General features: G+C 38.0%; 1 protein-coding gene across 1 annotated transcript in view; it reads left to right on the top strand.

Annotated features, from left to right (window-relative positions):
- Positions 1-7914: 7914 nt before the first annotated feature.
- The window catches only part of LOC137261560 (ETS-related transcription factor Elf-3-like), a 34896-nt gene continuing 22299 nt past the window's right edge, over positions 7915-20511 (top strand). Inside the window, exon 1 of the mRNA XM_067799327.1 lies at positions 7915-8030. The gene's annotated coding sequence lies outside the window, so the exon portion shown is untranslated. The remainder of the gene's footprint in view (positions 8031-20511) is intronic.

Raw genomic sequence — 20511 nt, 5'->3', positions numbered from 1 at the left:
TCTCGTACACATCATGTCACATTAATATAAGGATGAGCAAGCTAATTCTATGTTGATAATGTGATGTCCTTCCCAAAAGTACGGCTGACAATATGGACATTTAGTCTCTGAATACGTATAAATGTGATAGCAACAAATAAACCCATTTAAATCGAAAAAGAGCCCCACTGAGATGGGAGATTCACAATCTGAGGAATCTACACTCGCATTATTGAGGTCTTAAGCATTGCAGGGAGGCCCAAAGAGTAGGGAGAATAATGTGGTTCAAGGACTGTGAGACAAATTGGTGTACGTGCGGTGTTGCATGCCAACATAATGTCACATCAATATACAGATAAGCACAGGAGTTAGAGATACAGTAGACAGTGGATACATAGTGTGTCCGTTGTGCGTAATAAACAATGAAAACAATGCATTGATTTCAACCGTGTCGATTGATTTCCAAGTTTTGCAAGCCAAGGCTATTAGCCTTCAGAATAGTCCATAATTTTGAATGTAGAAACATAATTTTAATTACAAAAATAGATGAGAATAAGATGTTGTCGGCATGACATGGGTTTCAGCATTAAGCTGTTACGATAATGATCGTATTTATCAAGCCGAATCTTGCGTAATTCAAACATGTGTTGTAACTTAATGAGTCGGAAATAGTGAATCAGATGTATTTGCAAAATTACCCGCGCCAGTGACTGTGGAGATTTCTTGCATGTTTGCTCGCTACGGACTATTTCACACACTGTTAATGTCTTCCTTCGAGATCCTGTTCGCGGTGTAACAACGGGATTATAAGGAGAATTGGGATGGTTCTGTTTTGACATTGCAATATGTTTCCTAGAGATACAATAGGCAGGCTGGGATGTTAGCACACATGGTTTCCCATTTCAGCAAAAGTGTATATAAGGATAAGAACAATGGATTTATGTCTGCCCTGCACATGGTGTCCACGCTTTCAGCAATATGATCATAAAATGGAACACCCGTGGATATCACAGATAGTGTACAGAGCTACTTGACGACACATAAACTGCGGTTTGATTTATTCTCCTGATGGCTTTCATTTTAAAACTATTTTCAGCAATTGGTTTCAGTGTTGTTTTCCGTGATTGCCTGAGAGACAGCCAGATGTTGCAAGGGAGGTCATGACCTGAATTGATGAGAGGGCTGCTGACCTGGGCTCCATAATCTTGAATTGAACACCTGCAACGTCACTGATATTAACTGATTACAAACCGATGCTGTATACATTTGAAGGTCATACCACAGATGCGTTCCAACAATTGGTCTAGTGTTAACCAATCGTTAGGCAGCATTGGGGCAACTTTATTGAACTGCTTCCGGATACAAATACATCGACTTTCATTTTCCGTCTTTTTTCAATAATTTTTAAATTCATTAAATAATGCCGAACCGTGCTTAAATATTTGGAGAGTTAAGACGTCACGGCCATACCATTCCATTTCAGTTAATTTAGATAAGGTCATGAAAATAATCTAAAATTCATCCTAGCAATTACACAAATTTTGATACATGCTTGCAGCAGGAAGGGTTCCCGTGGTCTGTCATACTAGTGAGGCTGGTCACCAACTCTGGCACCATGGCCTCTTTCATACATTCCATGATCAAATTTTCATTCCAGGCATCAAATTGGACTTGACCCACGAAACCATGACGAACGAACCCACCAAGAACGTTTCGAAGAATATGAAGATCCCTTATCACTGCAGCAATCTGCATTAGTCTGAGGGTTAGAAGGACTTTGCACCTGAATGCAAACCTAAGTACTCTCTCAATGTCAGTCAAGATGTAGGGAGATACCAAACCAAAGGGACCCGTGAAGGTTCGGGATGGAATAGGCCTTCAGAAACCCATGACTGCCATAAAAGGCGACTATGCTTGTCGTTAGACGCGACAAACAGGATCGGGTGGTCAGGCTCGCTGACTCGGTTGACACATGTCATCGGTTCCCAGTTACGCAGATCGATGCTTATGTTGTTGATCACTGAATTGTCTGGTCCAGACCCTCTTTACAGACCGCCGCCATAGAGCTGGAATATTTGCTGAGAGCGGTGTAAAACAAAGCTCACTCACTCACTCACTCACTCACTCACACACTCACTTCACAAACCAAAGGGACTAGGAGAAATATCGTAGAAAACTTGGTACTTGGAATGAATCTGTTCAAATATTGTAAATGCCATGGTATAATTGAAATCGCGTTCAAAGTGACTATCAGGAGGATGTACTCCTCCAAATTAAGCTATTCATGGCTTCGCAAGTAAAACTGATCAGAGAGGCGGGTCCTACAGCTATGTCAAACTATGGTCACCTCTTTCACGAACATCCGGCACCGCCAATTATTTACACTGATCGTTGAAACACTTACATTATTTTCCTCATTTACGTAATGCGTGCGTTTTGTTGCGTAACTACGCATTCAGCAATATTCCACCTACATGACTGCGTCCTGTAAATACTCGACTCCGGAGCAAACAACCCAGTGATCAGCAGCATGAGCTTTTTCTCTGGCGTTGACTTTTTAAATTGCTTCTGAACTGATTATTGGATTCAAGTATGACCATGGGTGTATATTTACAGTGCACCCTGCTTACAACACCCCTGTGTATAACGCTTTCCTTGATATAATGCCATGTTTTTGCCACAGCGGATTTCCTCTCTATGTATTCTTTTTTTGTAATATATTCATAAAGAACGGTCTGGTTGCATTTCAATTCCTATTTACAAGCTCATATCCTTTAACTATAAACAGAACAACAGCATGATTGGTGTTCATTTTTTAAACCATTTTATCGAATACTGATACAGAATATTAAAGTATTCAAAACCTTATTTTCATAAAAAAGCAAACAAACCATGTTGTTGCATACGTCATCTGAACTTTCACAAATATACGTATCAAGGCCATATGTGTCTTGCCGAGACATCTGGAGACAACCTTCTTCCTAACTTAAACAATAATGCACAATGAGATGGCTTGAGTGTGGAGGCAAGTATGTACGTGAGTGAGTTGGGTTTTACGCCGCTTTTAGCAATATTCCAGCAATATCACGGAGAGACACAACAGAAAATGGGATTGATACATTGTACCAGGAATCGAACCCGGGTCTTGACCTCTAGACTACCCTTCCACCCCATGAAGGAACGTGAAACTAGCACATACCACTACAAACTTTAATCCCGGAAAAAGCTGTTTTGTCAGCTTTTGTGTCACACAACCTGACAGGTTGGCTTTTGTAAGGGATCCAAGTCTAGTTGTATTTCTTGCTCAGACTCAACGACATTAACAAACTGAAAAGGACTATATATTAATGTGTATTATTCCATTTCGTTAACCATAATATTTTTTCAATGAAATGAGTGTAAAGCAGGTCTCGAATTATAATTCTGAACATGTATTCGTTAAATGATTCATTTGTGTAAGAATATGTGACAGGAAGGAATACGAAAACAATCACGTTTTGGTTCTAATAGGACAACTTGTTTTTTACTTAACCATTGATTTATGATCGTTCACATTGTCCGCAGGTAAAATATACTTTTAAATGCTTGATGAAAATGGCGGAACGTAAGATAGTACGATGTGAAAAAACCCACAGAAATAACATTTTTAAAAAATCGACCACGACCGATTATTCGTATTTAGAATGATTTTTTAGGCGAGTTATACCTTCTTCACTGATTTCGTTTCTGGGTTATGAACATAAACAATATTATTTGCAGAATGGCCATTTTCAAACAGAAAATAATCCTTGGCTTGAACCGTGAAGAATTTTCGCACGTGAAAAAGACACTTTCATTTATCGTAAGTCCCGGTAAGCTTTAATAGCTCCTTCTCTAAAACAGATGTTTTCTTGCTCGAGGGAGTAATTCTATTGGTCAGTTCTGCCTTTCTGGAACCTAGCTGAAAATCTCCTGTAGTGTTTGGCTCCTTAGTAGTTCGGACAATATTACGTAGTTATGACACCCTGGTGAATCGAGGATGTTACTTGCAATGAAATCAACTTGAATGAAAGTTAAGCACAGTTAACCACGTCTGTAACGAACACAATTATAGCGAACAGACATATATATCGAAAAGACGGACACAGCGAACTGACGGATATAAGGAACTGTCTTCGAGGCCCATGGTTTAACTAGAGTGAATATAACGATAAACAGTCATAACTAATTAGGAATGCAAAGTCAAACAAACGCATGTGCAAAAACACTCTCTACTCAATATGCGCGTATGTATGTTTTCCAATATAGGCGAAAATACAAAGTTAAACTGTTTTCTTCACAACCATTTACATATAAAAAGCCTTCTCTCCTCATCATGCGAATCACAAAGTCCTTAAACCACAATCTGCGTATCCCAAACCCATCTCTTCCAAGAATATTAATACTTACAAAACCGCTTTGTTCTCAACATGCTCATATAGAAAGCCCTTCTCCAAACCGTTAATATATACAAATGCCCTATCCTAACACGTATACAGAATGCCTCTCTTTCCAAAACGTTCATTTACCAAGTATGATTCTCTTCAACCTTAAAGGCATAATGTCACCCATTTTGACAATATATCGGGATATATTTAATATACTATTTGCTTCCTACTGATGTAATAAAATACCTACTGTTACGACGTGATTAAAATCGGTAACTGAACAGCTTCCAAACACGGAATGTAAACAATTGCTCCGTACATCTAAAATTGTCGGACGCAGTGTTGGCGGTGCATTCATTCACTTTTGATTTATTATTATGATCTAAATGCGCATTTTTTTTTTGTTTAAAAAAAATGATTTGGTTGCCTCCTTGGGGGCTGGTAGTTATCATTTTTGAGAAAAATTCATTATGTATTTTTAGCGAAATGTGATGTGACATTGTGCTTTTAAACTATCCCAAGCTCTTTTTTCTCAACATGGATATATACAAAATACCCATCTCTTCATGAAACATGCACTTTTACATCTCGAAGAGGCGGAAGAGTTTCTTACACTGTGAACATGGTAACGAAGAAGAATGCTGTATGTGTAAACGTGTGGGCGACAGAGGCTATTCGGAATATGAAAGTATTTTCTGAAAACAGAAACATGACCCAGTATGGTTTTGCTATTAAATATCAAACATACGGAAATTATTTAAAATGCATTTCAAAATATATGCAATTCAAAGTTAGCTTGCACCATTAAAATGACGATATTATAAATAATGCTACCTGTATAATGCTCAAAACAATACTCATTTTCACAGTTTGGGATATCGTTTTGTTCCTGTCTGTGGTGATGTTTACATTTATTTATTCATTTTTATTATTTCATTACTTGTTAAACGGGGTACAACATTTCATACAAATTTGAAAGGTCGGCATATCTGTAATATATACTGAGAGAAAATATAAGAGATCACACGAAAGGGCAAGTGTTCCTTTATTTTTTCCAATATATCGCATAGCTTGTGCAGAAACCTAGAAAAAATAAAGGAACACTCGTGCTATCATGTGATCCCTTATTTTCCCCCAGTATATAAAACAAGCATAAAGTACAATCATTATGTGTGTGGATGGACTTGTCTAAGACAACCAAAACGACACAAAGTGTCATATTTGCAGTGAGGGTAAGCATTGGTGATAGTAATTCAATTTTGGTGTCACACCAGCGGGAGAAGATAAAACATTTGCTCCTTTCTAGAATAGATGTAGTTTTTCGTTAAAATAAAAATGAAATTCAGTAAATGATTTTTTATCTCTTTGAATTCAAGAATAATTTTATTATTCTTTTATTTCAAATGTGCGTCTGTTTAATTTTCAGTCCATTCTAGCTGATCTTGCCACAGCCTTTTGACAAATTCGCATGCACAATGCAGATGAATGATCAATTCTATTTCAACATCACAAAATGTACATTACTAAAATTTTGTTTCTCAGTGTGTTGTTTAAACCAAAACATACAAAGTATTGATGTTCTTTTGACTCCAGTCACTTTGTTGAATAACTGAGTAATGTGATGTAATGCAAATATAATGCCTCATAAAAATCTAGGCTCGAGTGAATGTAACAAATGTTTAACGAGTCGACAAAACACATTTGATCTATCGAAGTTTCGCATAACGGTGAGAATCAACAACGACCTGAATATTTATAACCTCAGATTGACACTTGATTCACCCAGCAATCTAAACTTGACTTCCTTAAAAGAGTTTTTTTTCGCTGGTTTTGAAACAGAGGCATTGTCGTTTTGTTTGGGTGACCCGCGAGACCCTTCCTCTACTTCCTCTCCTTAAGAACGACGCTGCGGTCTCAGACAATGAAGTAGGGGATACTCAAACTGACTTTATATTTTTCAGAAATCTAGGACTTGCACGTGTATCGGTAAGACTTCCGGGGATGCGGGAAGTGCATGGCCGAACAGCTTCGTCTGTGACTCCATTCCTAGTGTCTTACGTCTTTATATAAAGAATAAAATGAATTTAACATTTTCAGGACGATTAAATTTTATACAAAGGTTATTTGGTTATTTTGAAGAAAAATGGCTTTTTGCCGTCTTTCTTAGAAAGTTTTCATTTCGAAGTTTATGTTTATATATATATAAATATATATATGTGTGTGTGTGTGTGTGTGTGTGTGTGTGTGTTTACAAAGGCAAATAATGTCTTGAGGGTGATATGTAAAAAAAACGTCTCAACTGAGGTCCAGTAAAATCGGACACATGGTTTGTCTATACCACCAACACTTGGTTTGTCTACACTCGGTTTGTCTACACCGGTTTGTCTATACACGTTTGGCTACACCCGGTCTGTCTACATACGGTTTGTCGATACACGGTTTGTCTACACACGGTTTATCTATAGACAGTTATTTTCTCTACACTCGGTTTGTCTACAGTCATCTGTTCAGACACTGTTTGTCTACATACGGCTTGTGTAGGCATGGTTTGGCTACACACGGTTTGTCTACACACGGTCTGTCTACATACAGTTTGTTCACTCAGGGTTTCTCTACACATGGTCTGCCTACACTCGCTTTGTCTAAACCAGTTTGTCTACACACGGTTTTTCTACACACGGTTTGTCTACACAAGTATGTCTAAGCACTTTTTGTCTACACACAGTTTGTCTACACACGGTTTCTCTACACCGGTTTGTCAACACACGGTTTGTCTACACACGGTTTGTCTACTCTAGTTTGTCTACACACGGTTTCTCTACACCGGTTTGTATACACACTTTTTGTCTACACACGATTTGTGTACACCCGTTTGTCTCCTCTCGGTTTGTCTACACACGGTTTGTCTACACCAGTTTGTCTACACACAGTTTGTCTAGACATGGTTTGTCTACACGCGGTTTGCCTACTCTCAGTTTTTCAACAAAATATAGGATAACAATAAGGTGGTTTCAACTGAGGCAAGTGAGTTTGTTGAAAATAACCTCTGATCGCCCAGCAGAAAATGGGTACCTGGTGAAATAGATCACTTCAAGCGCCAAGCAGACAGCTTGGGTTATCCAGGCAATCATTGATCAGGTTGTGCGCCTTGAACAGGTTATCTACCCCAGAAAAAATGGGTTAAAATATTCATATTACTATCAGCAACAACACGAAATAGATCTAAATAGTTTTTGTGAGTGTGGTTGTTTGTTATGAGTGAGTGAGTGAGTGAGTGAGTGAGCGAGTGATTTCAGTTTTACGCCGCTTTTAGCACATATCAGTAATATCATGGTAACAGGTACCGACATATTGTGTCAATGTGGGAAATCGAACCCGAGTCTTCGACGTGACGAGAGAACACTCTGACCATCCGGCTACCCCACTGTCAGTTTGTTATGAAACTAATGCTACATGCTACGTGCTTTTGGCACTGGTTAAGATGGATAACGAGGAAAGTTACAACTCAAGCAAACAATTACTTTCAGATGTTGATTGTTACTTTCTGTAATCTGGACATTGTCGGTCTATCAGGAACTTGAAGGATGGGGATGCAGTATACGCCTTCAGAGCTTGCTAGGATGCAGGAGTTCTTCAAAACACGTGGTAAGTTTACAGCATTAATCTGATTTTATTATGTAAACATCCAGGCGTTTAATAGTCCAGACTGGCGCTGTAGGTAAAAATATAACAAAATGTTTCCAAAAGTGCCATACACTTTCTTTTTAACAGAAAATACATTTAGCGTTTGAAACAAAAGAAGAAGCGTATTTGAGACGATCAGTGGAGTCGTTGAATCTGAGCGTCGATCCTCCTGACCAAGAGTCTTTGTCCATGTAACTGAGCTATTCTGGTTGCGACATGTAACAATATTCACTCATGAACGTTCTATAGATGTTAGGGTTGGTGGGGTAGTTTAGTGTTTAAACCATCCGTTCGTCACGGCTCGTCACCCGGGTTCGATTTTCAACAGGGGTAAACGTGCGAATAAAGTGATATAGCGGGAATTTTACTGAAATGGCATAAAACCATACTCACTCATGGATGACAGTCACGTGTTGCGGATAACAGATATATGGTTAGGTGATGTGGTTAGGAGATGTGTGGCGAATACATAGAGTCATCGTCAAAACTGTACAATGCTTTCAATTTTTGGTCAATATTTAAAAACGAATATCAATCTGAATATACCTGGTACGTTGATAATCATTGACGCTCCCCCTTTAATATGTTTAGCGACAGCTCGTAGCGCCGACGAGGGTATATGTCACACTCTGTAAATCAGTCACATTTAACTGACTCTCGATTCGCCATCAGCAGTGCACATTCACAGCACATTTTGACTAAAATTGACTAAAAGCAAGTCCGCTGCAATTCCATATTTCTTGCAGCGTTACTTATTTCCAGATGAACATTAAGTTGCCTTTGCATGTGTTTGTGACGGGTGTTGTGGGACTACGTACGCTTAGCGTTTATGCAAAAACCTTACATGTAATTGAGAAAAGGATACCAGCATACCACTAGCTAAAGCCAAAGCATACAAGAATAGGTAATATATGTACATCGATGAAACAGTTCCAAAGACACAGAATAAATTGTCACATTTTCCCTTAATTTCTCTTCATCATCTGTTTCTTCACTGGCTTCATCATTTTATCAAGCTTGTTAATGCAATATCCTCATTGTTTTGAATGGTATATCAACACTGATAATGTTTCATTCACGTAGTCAGGATTGTAGAGCGGAAAGGAATCGGGGACAGTTTTTTTCCAATAATTTTGGAGTGAGTGAGTTTATTTGTAGGCCATTTTTAGCAATATCACAGTAGTATCATGTGGGGGGACACCAGAAATGGACTTCACACACTCTACCCATGTGCGGAATTTGTTATCTGAACAATACTACGTGTTTGAATGGTGTTCAGGAGGGGAAAGGAAGGGAGGAAGTGTGGAAATGTCCACATGTTACTTTATAAGTTAGTATCGTGATAATCCGTGTTAATCATGATACACGCTGTACCATTTTCCTCGAAGGAAAGTAATTTCTGATCATAAACACAGTTGGTGAACGTGTCTATATTATTGGTATCAGATAAATGGATTTACCTGATTATAAATTATACATTAATATCCATGCTGTGAAGGGAGGGAGTGGGGGGGGGGGGAGTAAGTGATCAGGAAACTGTTCGGAGTTTACGTAAAGGGTGGGATGCGGATTGAATGATGACTGGAGGACTCTCTCTCTTTCTCTCTCTCTCTCTCTCTCTCTCTCTCTGTGGTGTGTGTGTGTGTGTGTGTGTGTGTGTGTGTGTGTGTGTGTGTGGTCTGTGTGTGTCCCGGTCAGTGTGAGTTAGTGAGTTTAGTTTTACACCGCTTTTGGCAATATTCCATGGGCGTCACACGTTGCACCCATGTAGGGATTCGAACTCGGCTCTTCATGTGACGAGCAACCGCTTTAGCCAGTAGGCCGCCTCATTGGGGTCCTCGGGCAGCATACAGGTCTACCTGTCCTCAGTGAGTGAATGAGTTTAGCTTTACGCCACAAGCAGCAATATTCCAGCTATATGATGACGATCTATAAATAGTAGAGTCTGAATTAGACAATCTAGTGATCAACAGCTTGAGCCCCGATCCACGCAAATGGGATACAATGACAGGTGTCAACCAAGTCGGCGGGCCTGATCATCCGATCCCTTTACTCGACTCTTACGACAAGCATGGGCTACTGCAGATAAAGTCTAACCCGAGCCTTCATGGGCACATCTGCGCAGAACATGACCTTTGTGATACTGACATTGGTTTACTTGGAACATTTGTCAATATCCAGTATTGCAAAGAAACAGGCTTTGCCTTTCTTTCACCAGCTGATAATATGAAAACTGTTGGGGAAAACCTTCCCAAGCACAACAGTATTAATCGTGATGAATTCAGTACCATTGAATCACCATTCTTATAGTCACCAAAACACCTGAAACTACACTCTCTTTTGTCCGGTACTGTGTAGATCTTAAACCCCAATGCTGCTAATAGATCAAGTAATAGGAACCGTCAGAAGACAGGTATTTACACGGTTAGGTATCAGTGTCAGAAAGAACGCCTTTAAACACAAACAGAAAACAATACTAAAAAAATTGCAGATATATCTTGACATTACAATACCTTAAAATTTCAAATATATTTTAAAAACAGTAACTAGCTCCTTGATATATATTAACAAATTGTTATTTTTAGATGAGCTATAAAGGTCAAGCTCTGTAGAACAATCACTGAACAATCCAAAATCTTATTCGACCTTGAGAACAATGTCCCAGGTTTTCTTCCGCGTACAAAAGGAAGTTAATAGTCTATATGGTGATTCCATACCCAACACCAAAATATGAAACTGAAAGCTATAGACAAATAAAGTATTGTACTTTTTAAAAATCTGACCAATAGACGCACATTATGCATTGATATTACTTTATATGGAGATCAGGCGATTGCTCCTTTTTGAGGGATATTTCCTGCTTTTGTCCGTTTTGTGAAATAATTCCATATTTTGCTCTGAAATTGAAAAAGCAATCGCGCAGGAACAGAGTGACATAAATTCACGAGAAAATACTTTACATCGAAAAATTGTTTTACAGAAATGTTTGAAAACAGAATGTATCAAGTTAACATATGTCATATTTGGGATTTCACTTTCTTAGTAAAGTACAAATTCTAGTACTTTTTCGGTTGAGTCCCATCCGGGATTCGAACCCGCACCCTCAGAGTTGTGTGCTGGCGATTAGGTGCCTGACTCTGAGGGTGCGGGTTCGAATCCCGGATGGGACTCAACCGAAAAAGTACTAGAATTTGTACTTTACTAAGAAAGTGAAATCCCAAATATGACATATGTTGCATTTGACCACTTTCTAAATGGCATCGTGTAATCGTATCAAGTTAACATAATTTGTTGCATTTGCAATCATTACAATATCTTGTTATGTTTGGAAGGCGTTAACAAACTTCCATCTATTTAGGTATTATTATTTCACTTTGCCAGGCGTTAACAAACTTCCATCTATTTAGGTATTATCATTTCACTTTGCCAGGCGTTAAGAAACTTCCATCTATTTAGGTATTATTATTTCACTTTGCCAGGCGTTAACAAACTTCCATCTATTTAGGTATTATTATTTCACTTTGCCAGGCGTTAACAAACTTCCATCTATTTAGGTATTATTATTTCACTTTGCCAGGCGTTAAGAATCTTCCATCTATTTAGGTATTATTATTTCACTTTGCCAGGCGTTAACAAACTTCCATCTATTTAGGTATTATTATTTCACTTTGCCAGGCGTTAAGAAACTTCCATCTATTTAGGTATTATTATTTCACTTTGCCAGGCGTTAAGAAACTTCCATCTATTTAGGTATTATTATTTCACTTTGCCAGGCGTTAACAAACTTCCATCTATTTAGGTATTATTATTTCACTTTGCCAGGCGTTAAGAAACTTCCATCTATTTAGGTATTATTATTTCACTTTGCCAGGCGTTAACAAACTTCCATCTATTTAGGTATTATTATTTCACTTTGCCAGGCGTTAAGAAACTTCCATCTATTTAGGTATTATTATTTCACTTTGCCAGGCGTTAACAAACTTCCATCTATTTAGGTATTATTATTTCACTTTGCCAGGCGTTAAGAAACTTCCATCTATTTAGGTATTATTATTTCACTTTGCCAGGCGTTAAGAAACTTCCATCTATTTAGGTATTATTATTTCACTTTGCCAGGCGTTAAGAAACTTCCATCTATTTAGGTATTATTATTTCACTTTGCCAGGCGTTAACAAACTTCCATCTATTTAGGTATTATTATTTCACTTTGCCAGGCGTTAAGAAACTTCCATCTATTTAGGTATTATTATTTCACTTTGCCAGGCGTTAACAAACTTCCATCTATTTAGGTATTATTATTTCACTTTGCCAGGCGTTAAGAAACTTCCATCTATTTAGGTATTATTATTTCACTTTGCCAGGCGTTAACAAACTTCCATCTATTTAGGTATTATTATTTCACTTTGCCAGGCGTTAACAAACTTCCATCTATTTAGGTATTATTATTTCACTTTGCCAGGCGTTAAGAAACTTCCATCTATTTAGGTATTATTATTTCACTTTGCCAGGCGTTAAGAAACTTCCATCTATTTAGGTATCATTATTTCACTTTGCCAGGCGTTAACAAACTTCCATCCATTTAGGTATTATTATTTCACTTTGCCAGGCGTTAACAAACTTCCATCTATTTAGGTATTATTATTTCACTTTGCCAGGCGTTAAGAAACTTCCATCTATTTAGGTATTATTATTTCACTTTGCCAGGCGTTAAGAAACTTCCATCTATTTAGGTATTATTATTTCACTTTGCCAGGCGTTAAGAAACTTCCATCTATTTAGGTATTATTATTTCACTTTGCCAGGCGTTAAGAAACTTCCATCTATTTAGGTATTATTATTTCACTTTGCCAGGCGTTAAGAAACTTCCATCTATTTAGGTATTATTATTTCACTTTGCCAGGCGTTAAGAAACTTCCATCTATTTAGGTATTATTATTTCACTTTGCCAGGCGTTAAGAAACTTCCATCTATTTAGGTATTATTATTTCACTTTGCCAGGCGTTAAGAAACTTCCATCTATTTAGGTATTATTATTTCACTTTGCCAGGCGTTAAGAAACTTCCATCTATTTAGGTATTATTATTTCACTTTGCCAGGCGTTAAGAAACTTCCATCTATTTAGGTATTATTATTTCACTTTGCCAGGCGTTAAGAAACTTCCATCTATTTAGGTATTATTATTTCACTTTGCCAGGCGTTAACAAACTTCCATCTATTTAGGTATTATTATTTCACTTTGCCAGGCGTTAACAAACTTCCATCTATTTAGGTATTATTATTTCACTTTGCCAGGCGTTAAGAAACTTCCATCTATTTAGGTATTATTATTTCACTTTGCCAGGCGTTAAGAAACTTCCATCTATTTAGGTATTATTATTTCACTTTGCCAGGCGTTAAGAAACTTCCATCTATTTAGGTATTATTATTTCACTTTGCCAGGCGTTAAGAAACTTCCATCTATTTAGGTATCATTATTTCACTTTGCCAGGCGTTAAGAAACTTCCATCTATTTAGGTATCATTATTTCACTTTGCCAGGCGTTAACAAACTTCCATCCATTTAGGTATTATTATTTCACTTTGCCAGGCGTTAAGAAACTTCCATCTATTTAGGTATTATTATTTCACTTTGCCAGGCGTTAAGAAACTTCCATCTATTTAGGTATTATTATTTCACTTTGCCAGGCGTTAAGAAACTTCCATCTATTTAGGTATTATTATTTCACTTTGCCAGGCGTTAAGAAACTTCCATCTATTTAGGTATTATTATTTCACTTTGCCAGGCGTTAACAAACTTCCATCTATTTAGGTATTATTATTTCACTTTGCCAGGCGTTAAGAAACTTCCATCTATTTAGGTATTATTATTTCACTTTGCCAGGCGTTAAGAAACTTCCATCTATTTAGGTATTATTATTTCACTTTGCCAGGCGTTAAGAAACTTCCATCTATTTAGGTATTATTATTTCATTTTGCCAGGCGTTAAGAAACTTCCATCTATTTAGGTATTATTATTTCACTTTGCCAGGCGTTAACAAACTTCCATCTATTTAGGTATTATTATTTCACTTTGCCAGGCGTTAAGAAACTTCCATCTATTTAGGTATTATTATTTCACTTTGCCAGGCGTTAAGAAACTTCCATCTATTTAGGTATTATTATTTCACTTTGCCAGGCGTTAAGAAACTTCCATCTATTTAGGTATTATTATTTCACTTTGCCAGGCGTTAAGAAACTTCCATCTATTTAGGTATTATTATTTCACTTTGCCAGGCGTTAAGAAACTTCCATCTATTTAGGTATTATTATTTCACTTTGCCAGGCGTTAAGAAACTTCCATCTATTTAGGTATTATTATTTCACTTTGCCAGGCGTTAACAAACTTCCATCTATTTAGGTATTATTATTTCACTTTGCCAGGCGTTAACAAACTTCCATCTATTTAGGTATTATAATTTCACTTTGCCAGGCGTTAAGAAACTTCCATCTATTTAGGTATTATAATTTCACTTTGCCAGGCGTTAACAAACTTCCATTTATTTAGATATTATAATTTCACTTTGCCAGGCGTTAACAAACTTCCATTTATTTATGTATTATAATTTCACTTTGCCAGGTATTAACAAACCTTCATTCATTCAGGCATTACCATTTTACTTTGCCAGGCGTTAACAAACTTCCATTTATTTAGGTGTTAGAATTTTACTTATCAGGTGTTAACTAACGTTCTTTTATCCAGGTATATTACTTTCACTTTGCCGTGTGAAAGCAACTTTTCATATATCCAGACATTACAAACTTTCGTCCATTCAGATGATAAAAAACATACTTATCAAAATATTAACAAATTATTCTTATCAAGGTGAAAACAAATCTTCACTTTACCACATGTTGATAAACTTTCTTTAATCAAGGTACGGAAAAATTTCATTTATCCAGGCGCCAAGTAACATTTATCCATATTGCCATATTTTAACAAACCAACTCCACGTGTGTACAAATGACGAATGACCCACAAGCTGACAAACGGAAATGTATCCAGTTATCTATCTATTATCTCAGGGAACGTCAATGACCCTTTGTAGCTTCTATGGTTACCCGTTGTTCTAAGCGTTATATTCCCCTAAAGAACGCGCAGCCAACAAAGAGAAATACCTTTCAAAACATCCAAAAAAACAGGGTTAATGGTCACGGGGAAACAGACACAATCCGATAATGCTGTAACAAAGTTGTTGCTTCACCTTCCTGCTCACGAAATATCTTGGGGGTACAACCCGGCCTAAAACCCTAGAATTGATATCTGAAGTACCGTTTACATGGTGGTTTGAGGGTACGGGTTCGATTGGTATTCAGTTAACCATGCTTGTAGTAAGACTCGCTGACTTGCTTGACAAATGTCATCGTTTCCAACTGTGTAGATCGATTCTCGTGCTGCTGATCACTGGACTGTCTGGTCCAGGCTTCATTATTTACAGAACGCCGCCATATAGCTGGAATATTGCAGAGTGCGTAAAATATACGCAGTTTGCTAATATTTTGATAAAACGCGGCTGGTTTGTGGCCATCAGAAACACTGTGCACATAAACATGTCAAACTGATAATGGATCTAACCAGCATACAGATCACTGAACTAACCACAAGGCTAAACATGCATGTAAGCTGTCAGTCGGTAAATACGTGATTTAAAGCTTTACATGATTGCACAGATGAATACCTAACGCCAAAAAGCAGTGTTGATGAATTCTTCGGGTAGCATTCGGAAGCTGGCATGATGAACGGGTATGATTTATGGGTAAACCACTTCATTATTGTAAAGGATGGTTCGATGTAGATGCTAACACCGTTATCAAGTGAGTGTTAAACAGTTTCCACTGGGCGAACTAGCAGAAAAAAAGGTATATAAATGGGTGAGATATATTCTGAAAATGGGAGGCATATATGGTACGAGTATCTATAGCACCCTCTGCTGATTCAGTTCGCCTTTCATCATGCCGCGGGACCCGTGAAGATCAGGGTTAGGTATCAGGTGTCAGAATCGCTGACTTGGTTGATACATGGCATTGTATCTCATCTGCGTAAATCGATGCTTATGCTGTTGATCACTGGATTGTCTGGTCTAGAGTCGATTATTAACAGACCGCCGTCATATAGCTGGAATATTATCAAGTGCAGCTTTAAACAACAAACAAAATATGACACTGTGGCATGTGATCAAACAGCCAGAAGAATCAGAGAACGGATTAACATATTGACCTCTTTTCTGATTTTCTTGAAACTGAATAGTGTTGTGTTGATTTTGAATAACATCTGTTTGACCAAGTCATGTGTATATAGCGATGCTTAATTTAGCTTGGAGATGTTAGTCGACACATTTAGCTCAATGAAAAGAAGAAGAATTCGAATACATGCATGCTGCATTTTTTCAAACACACTGATAAATTTTGAAATTTATCTTAAAATCTACTTAATGTCATGTAAAAGTCATAATGACTTTCTGCAGGAGTATTGGGTACATGTGTTGTGTCACAACTCATGTTTCATGTGATTTTTGAACAAATAGCCACTTGCAGCGAGTTAGAAATAAACACTGGAACAGTCCAAATATTATGAAACCCATCAGTCACTTCTACCATAGGTCGTGTATAAAGAAAGGATTTCTGTTTACTTTCGCATTTAGATGGAATGCGAAAGTGTTCCTGCTGCTAATTATTGCATTACTCTGTCTTAATGTCTTGCAATTCCTTAGGAGTACTTTCTCGAGATGGCAGCGCGAGGAAAATCATGGGTGGATGGGTGGGTGAGTGGGTGAGTGGGTGAGTGGGTGGTGGTAGTGAGAGGGTTTGGGCACATGTCAGTTTTTAGCATCATCACGAAGGGGACATCTGAAATAGGGTTTACACAATGTACTCATGTGGGCAATCGAACCCATATACTGAGCAACAAAAGAAACGCAACTCTTGCTTTCTTGTCAAGCCTTTAAATAGACATGAACATTTATTTTTGTGATATTTCATTAATATTATTGAAAACTTGCGTTTGTTTTTAAGGAAAACCAGGTTCTGTGGATAGTCAACATGGATAGTACGATGTTTCTATGTAGGTATGGAGCAAGTGGTGTTATCTACATCGAAACGTCGCACCCACCGCAATAAAGAAGTTGACTATCCATAGAACTTGAAATGCCTTTCAAAAAAGTTGCTTTTCTTTGCTGTTCGGTCGTGTCTTTTAGGATGATTTTTTTTAAAACATGAATATTTATAATAACAGTATAAAAAACATATTTGTTAAAAAAGGTCAGTCAGTGACCTGTCATCTTAGATTAGATTACGATTCTAGTCATTCGGCACCACTCCCATATTCGTGCATTTTCACACCAGGTGTACGCGGCTCAATACAACCGTACGATGAATCCTGAGGGATGGTGATTAACATATATTGTCAAGTCTTTAAAGAGGAAATATGAACATAAACACTTATTTTTATGATATCGATTTCTTTTTTCTCTCTTGAAATCTGCGTTTCTTTTGATGTTCAGTATATATCCGGATGAATGAATCTCAGGGGTGGGGGTTACAGAAATCATATGGTAGTACATGTGTAGTGTACACGTAGATTAACGACATACAGGTAACACAGGTGTGAGTGAGTGATTTCGTTTTACGCCAGTTTTAGCAATATCCCAGCTATATCACGACGGGGGACACCAGAAATGGGCTTCGAACATTGTACCCATGTGCGTAATCGAACCCATGACTTCGGCGTGACGATCGAACGCTGTAACCACTAGGCTACCCGACCGGTCCAGGTAATACGGAAGCCAGCAGACCTGGATACAATCTGCAAAATTTAGATAAAACACAATGCATGTTATATAAAGTACAGAAATGATACGGGTAGCATACGGGTAGAATATATGAAGTACATTGTTAGTGCATGAAATTCAGAAAGTATCTACGATGCGGGACATGTAATGATCAGATGGGCATACATGAATAGCACTTGGTAATTATTTCAGACAGCACATGGGTAGCACATGGTTGATATTTCAGAGAGCACTCGAGTAGCACTAGGTTACGATTTTAGAGAGCACATGGGTAGCACATGGTTGATATTTCAGAGAGCACTCGAGTAGCACTTGGTAACGATTTTAGAGAGCACATGAGTGGCACATGGTTGATATTTCAGAGAGCACTCGAGTAGCACTTTGGAAATGATTTTAGAGAGGACTTGGGTAGCACATGGTTATTATTTCAGAGAGCACATGGGCAGCACACGATTATCATTTCAGGCAGCGCATGGATAGCACACAATAATCGCTTCAGAGAGCACTCGAGTAGCACTTGGTAACGATTGTAGAGAGCACATGAGTGGCACATGGTTGATATTTCAGAGAGCACTCGAGTAGCACTTTGGAAATGATTTTAGAGAGGACTTGGGTAGCACATGGTTATTATTTCAGAGAGCACATGGACAGCACACGATTATCTTTTATCATTATAGATTACTCAGAGAGCACGTGAGTAGCACGTGGTTATGCTTTCACGGTGCACATGGCTATAATATTGTAGAGCACACGAGTAGAGCATGGTATACTTAAGAAACACTTAGGTAGCACACAGACAGATCAGTGTTAAAGAACAGACAGCGTATTACAGGTCAGTGCCAGAACAGAACAGTAAGTAGCAGGCTGGTAGAATACAGATGTAGCAAAGGAGACCTGGTAGAACACAGTAGCAAGCTGATCGGAATCGGGTAGAATGCAGGTTGCGGGTAGAATACAGGTTACATACGGGCAGAGTAGACGCATAGCGGGTAGAATACACACAAGTAATCCAATTATACGCGGGTCGTCATATCAGGCGTATTGTGTCGCTATGGGGGTAAAATGTGATAACTCATATTGGAGGATTATCAGTAGGGAAACTTCGTGATCATTTAACACGCGCTTGTTTATCTTTGGCTGTAGGACATTTATCTTGTGTTTGTTCGTTTTCAGTGGTTTTAATGCATGGAGATTTTATGAGAAAGCATTGAGTCATTTGGAGTGAATAAATAGGTCTACGTGCAGATTTGCAGATTGTTAAGGAAATTCTTGTAAAGAGTGAGTGAGTGAGTGGGCAGTGATAAAGGTATTAAACATTTTCCACTCTGAGGTGCCTCCCTCGTGTCTGGTGCTTACAAATCAAGAATAATATTCACTTCGAATATCTAAATTTAAAGCATGATGTATGTATCGTTAGAACTGAGGTGTATAGCTTAGGTGTCCCCCGCCTTGATAATGCTGGAATATCGCTAGAAGCGGCGTAAAACTAAACTCACTCACTCACTTTTCTGAGACGAGTGGGCCATTCGTGTACCCTACTACCCAAGGATAAATTACTGTAAATATTGATTAGGCTGTTTTCGCCGCGGAACTTTAAACTCGGTAATCGAATACCAGATTCCCGAAAAATATGTGTTGGAAAAATTAACGATCTATAAGGTAAAATGAAACAAGTAGAGAGAAATATTTCCTGAATACTTGTTTGCATGCAAAATACATGTACTTGACCTTCTCAAGTCTTCAAGTCAAGAAGTCATTTGTACCGCGAGTGAAAGTCAATATAGTAGTGAGTTATAATATGGAAACGAACTCAGCTGTTTACGTCTTTTAATTACTGGGTTATAAACTGAGATGGACTAGGGGTTTGATTTCTCACGTGAGTAAAATGTGAGAAGCCCAGTTCTAGGGCAACATTTTATTACGTGCAAGTTTATGTTGCCCATACACTTGCTATTAAACTCTTTCCTTTTTCAAATTGGTGGTTTGTCGTTTCATAATATGAACGATTTTGGTATGGTTTCTTGCTCGTTAGTTTATTTGCAGTTATCACTCGGAATGGACCTAGCTGATCTTATCTGATACTTACTTACTGGGCCTCCTTCGCAAAGCACTAAGGTGATCTTAAGTCACTAAGGTAACCTTAGTGCAATGTCAAAGAATGGAAGTCGAGGTTAACCTTTGTAAAGACTGCTTCGTAAAAGGACCCTCTGGATGTTAACATTGCAGTCAAGATACTTTTATGTGAAAGACAAGAACCGTATATTGTACATTGTGTAATAAGAACAATTTTTTGATTACAGCACAGGCGTTTTAGATTACTTTGCATTGCTTGTGTTCGAAAAGGGAAATAACTCCGCCTATTTTAGCGTTTAGTCTCTTCAGTGCTGAATGGTATGTTCGAACCCTCCTCTACACGACTAACAACGTCATTACGATGTGTGTGTGTGTGTGTGTGTGTGTGTGTGTGGCGGGGTGGGGGTGTGTGTGTATATTTGGGCTGAAAGAGAAATGGTTGTTAAAAAGCGACCTTGTCAAAGACAGTGAAGGGAGATAATGTGTGTCTGCTGTTATACTGTTGGAAACATTCCAGTTATTTGACGAGATTTGCAAATATTGTGG

Source organism: Haliotis asinina, chromosome 14, assembly GCF_037392515.1.
Source record: "Haliotis asinina isolate JCU_RB_2024 chromosome 14, JCU_Hal_asi_v2, whole genome shotgun sequence".
Taxonomy (NCBI): Eukaryota; Metazoa; Mollusca; class Gastropoda; order Lepetellida; family Haliotidae; genus Haliotis; species Haliotis asinina.
Note: the sequence above shows the minus strand (reverse complement) of the source record. Positions and strands in the feature narration are given on the sequence as shown.